This window comes from Coenobita brevimanus, chromosome 33, assembly GCF_032717465.1.
Source record: "Coenobita brevimanus isolate Jiangsu-jjx chromosome 33, ASM3271746v2, whole genome shotgun sequence".
Lineage (NCBI taxonomy): Eukaryota > Metazoa > Arthropoda > Malacostraca > Decapoda > Coenobitidae > Coenobita > Coenobita brevimanus.
In genome coordinates, this window is record NC_136986.1 from 3,745,036 (window position 1) to 3,749,679 (window position 4,644).

General features: G+C 38.1%; 1 non-coding gene across 1 annotated transcript; it reads left to right on the forward strand.

Annotated features, from left to right (window-relative positions):
* The first annotated feature begins 2,375 nt into the window (after positions 1–2,375).
* LOC145395990 (5S ribosomal RNA) lies at positions 2,376–2,494 on the forward strand. Its single transcript, XR_013896717.1, has one exon. It is a non-coding gene; the product is annotated as a 5S ribosomal RNA (ribosomal RNA).
* The last annotated feature ends 2,150 nt before the right edge of the window (positions 2,495–4,644 follow it).

Consider the following 4,644-nt stretch of genomic DNA (forward strand, 5'->3'; position numbering starts at 1 on the left):
TACTTCCATTCACTGTCTCTTGATCAACAAACATCCCTTACCTACTTTGCCCATTATCATTTATGCCATGCACACAATTCATACATTTCTCACTCTAGCATTCAGATCTTCCATCATTACCACATTCACATTTGCTCCAAAACTCTGCAGACACTCATCATAATCATTCCAGAAAGACTCCCTCACTTCTTCATCCTTTTCATTACCAGGTCCATATGCACTTACTAATACCCACAACTCACGTCCAAATTTCGCTTTTACCCACGTCAGTCGCGATGACACCTTCCATTCAATCACACACTACTGCACGTCTGGGCACACTATCAAGGCCACTTCTACTGCTCTTCCTCTATCAACACCTGATATCCCTCCAGTCACACTTCCAAACTTAGATTCACCATTCTCTTCCATCATTGTTTCACTCAAAGCTAACACATCCATCTTTCTTCTCACAAACATTCTCCCAGTCTCCTCCCTTTTAGCCTGAACTCTACTACATCCACGCACATTTGTAGATCCAGTCTTCAGGGTACGAGTATAACTCAATCCCTTCTCTCTTTCTACGCCCTGTTTCATTGCAGGAACTAAAAGTACAGAGGAGGGAGTCGCTAGTCCCCTTACCTCATCCCTTTTAGTCGTCTTTTACGACACACAGGGAATATGATGGCAGAATTCTTCCTAACACAATCTGGTTGCAGAGTGGTGGTACCATCCCATCGTGCGGCCAGATTGTGTCCCCTACTCTACAGTCATGAATACTAATAAAGAAACGGAGAATGCCAATAGTCTTCCACTAGAGGGCAGGTTAATTCAACACATCCACATCCCCTCCGCACACACACAGAAACACTTTCCTTACCCCCACCAAAACACTGATTTGCAAAGTGGACGAGTTGGAGATTTAAAGCTTCTCTCTCTCTCTCTCTCTCTCTCTCTCTCTCTCTCTCTCTCTCACACACACACACACACACACAGAAGGCACCAAGAAGAGCGGACGCGGGCTGACAGCGTTCCATACCGAGCCAGCACGGCCAGTGGCATTACCTAAATTAGTATCTTTGTATGAGTCAAACTCTGTACCAGGTTAGACTAAATGGTTTTCTGTTATTATAAAAAAAAAAATAAATAAATAAGAAGTTTAAGCAAGACTTGTTCAAAGAGAAAAGAGAACCAAATAGTGAAAGAATGCGCTCAATCAGCTGATTGTTTGTTTAGACTACAACTGCCCCAGGGAATGTAAGTAATCTGTGCTTTTAGTATTGCAAATTGGCCACATACTTTAGTAAAGCAAATTTGGAAAAAAAAAAAAAAAAGGGATAAAGTAGAAAGCAGGATGATGATTTCTACCAAGAACTGGTTGAAATGGAGACTCACAATAAACTGGTAGAGAATGTACACGGACTGGAGATGGCTTTCCAGAATGAGATTGATGAAATAAAGGAGCAGATGCACTTGCAAAAGGAAGAAATAGAAAAACTAGGAAGGGCGGTCAACAAGAAAGACATAACCATAGATGAACTAACAGTGGAAGTGAGTACACTTAGGAGGAAAATGAGTGAAATGGCTAGTACAGTAGTCAACCACGAGAGTATTATGGAAGAGTTCAAAAATGATACAGAGACAATTAGGCAAGTAAGCAGTCTGATAGACAAGAGCAGTGATACTGAGGAGAAGATAACACAGGTGAATGAAGCTGTGCAAAGCTACAAAAATGATGTGGAAACCACATATGCTGAAAAGGTGAAAGTAAAGAAAGACTTAGAAACAAGGGTGGAAGTGAAAAGAATAATCCAAAACACTCCAAAGTTAGTCAGAGATTCAGTAGATATCAACAAATCTATAGTAATCACTGGTATAGAAGAGTAAGAAGTAAAAAACGAGATCTCAAGAAACAAAAAGGAGTTGGCAAATGTAATGAGGTTATTGAAAGAAGTATCTGAGGAAATGTGTAGTAAAGACATAGAGGAACACAAAAGGTTAGGGAAATACGAGAGAAGCAAGTCTAGACCTCTAAAGGTAACCTTCCAGAGTGTAAACACCATGGAGGAGATACAAAAAAATGCAAAGAATCTTATAGAAAAAGAGGAGATCAAAAATGTATGGATGAAAAGATGCCTAACACAAGAGGAACTGGAATTACTGAAAGAGAAGAGGGAGGAAGCAAAAACAAAAAATGAGGGAAGATCAGGAGAGGAGAAGAATACATTTTTTTTTTTTTTTTACAAAGTAATAGGATTGCAGGTACGAAAGTGGTACATAAACAGGAGGGAATAAAAAGGAGGAAGGTAGTAGAACCATGTCATGACAAGTATATAAACAAGATGATTAAGTTGATGTACTCAAATGTGGATGGAATGGTAACTAAATTATTAAAGATGAATGATTAAACCACGTTGAGTACACCGCTTCCCATCCGATCAGCGAAGTTAAGCAACGTTGGGTCTGGTTAGTACTTGGATGGGTGACCACCTGGGAACACCAGATGCTGTTGGCATAACGTTCTCCCTACGTGTGTGGGGTTGGTGGAGGATTAGTGCCCCTCCCTGTAAAACAATTAACTCTAAGCCCTTGGCCACCCCGTTTGGGATACATGGCGTCTGGCAATGAATGAATGAATGAATTATGTCAGAGAAAATGAACCACATATAATATGCCTAACTGAAACAAAATTAACACCAAGGATATCAAATGACATACTAAACATAGAGGAATATAATATATGGAGAAGAGATAGGAACTTAAAAAAAGGAGGAGGAATTATAATATTAATTAAGAAAAATCTAAAAGTCAAAGAAATAGAACTAGATATACCCTCACAAGTAGAACTGATTGCAATAGAGATCAATACATCTGAAGGGAAAGTAACTGTAGCGAATTTGTACATGCCACCCAGATCAAACACATGGGAAAGAGACGAATATGAGGACCTGGCAGAGAGTACAATTCATAATTTAAGAGCATTACTACATAAAATGGAAGAGAAATCGGAAAGAATTAAATTAACTGGAGATTTTAATACAAATATAAATTGGAATACTCTAGATATAATAAGCCAAGAAAGCTGTTGGGACCAAAAGATCCTGGACCTCGTGCAAGAGTTTTTCCTAATGCAACTTGTGAGGGAAACCACCAGAAAAAGAGGACTCGATGTACCCTCAATGCTGGATCTCATATTTACTAGGCAAGAAAATGATATTGACAGTTTAATATACCACCCTTCACTCGGCAAAAGCGACCATGCAGTACTAAATTGCAACTTCAGTATAGCATATGACATAGTTAACGGCAATGAAAGTTACAAAAAGAGCCTAAACTATAAAAAGGGAAATTATCATGACCTAAAGAAGTATTTCTTAGAATTTGATTGGGAAAATGAGCTTAAAGGACAAGATTTAAATGCTGTATATAAAAAATTCTGTGAATTATATGAAATAGGAGTCCAGAAGCACATCCCACAGCACAAAGAAACAGAAAAGAAAATAAAGAAATGGTTCAATAAAGAATGTAAAAAATCAAAAGAAAGAAGATATTTGTTGTGGAATAGATACAGAAGACACAATAGTGAAAGGACATTTAATAATTACAAACAGGCAAGAAACGATTATACAAGAATAAGGAGGGAAGCCCAAAAACAGTTTGAGGAGGATATCATAAATAAAACGAGTGATCAACCGAAGCTATTTTACAGCTACATCAGAAGCAAAACCAAAGTAAAAGATATAATACAGTCCATTACTGACGAGGGAATCACCTATACACAAGAGAAGGATATATGTACTTAACCTATGGGGAAGCATCACCATGAGGACACTGAAAAAAACTGCATAAGAAGAGAGGTGATAAAGACGTAAGGGAAATTCAGTTTCCCAAACACAGCAATTGATCAGTGGAATGCACTACCGAATGAAATAGTGTGTGCCAAAACAATTCACAAATTTAAGGATATGTATGATAAATATGGTTTAAGACACGGGACAGTACGAGCTTGACTCATTCCTGTAAAGATACAATTCGGTAAGAACAATTAGGTAAGAACACACACACATACACATACACACACACACACACACACACACATTTACCCCATTAGGTTAATTATTAACCCGCCCTGTCCCGACCACTTTTTCACCACTGGTACCCTCCAATCCCGACCATTTTTGGACCAAAATTTTTTTGGCTCAAACTTCCGCTTTTGGTCAGAAACAATGGTCAATCACCAAGTGTTCACCGGGGTCCATAAGTGGCCTAAACAGGTATACCTTCGTTACACCTGGTACCGTGTTCTGTGGAGGTGGTCTGTGGCTCTCACGTTTTCTATGGTATTATAAGTCTGGGAAACCAATAAAAGTAGGTAGATATGTATTTATTACAAACAAAAAAACATGTGATACAAGAGTAAATTGGATTTTATACAAAAATAGAGGTGAAATAAGCATTGTTCCATCGGGCGAACTGAGCAAAATCGTCCAAACTGTTCACTGATGAATTGCTAACATTGCTGATTCATCATACATATCATTTTTTCTACTTACATAAAACATCTCCAATAACATTATACCATTTTACATTTTATAGAACTGTTTTTACGTATTCACAGGCCTTTCAATAACATTTAGCGTAATGTTAGCGCTTATTTATGTAGTG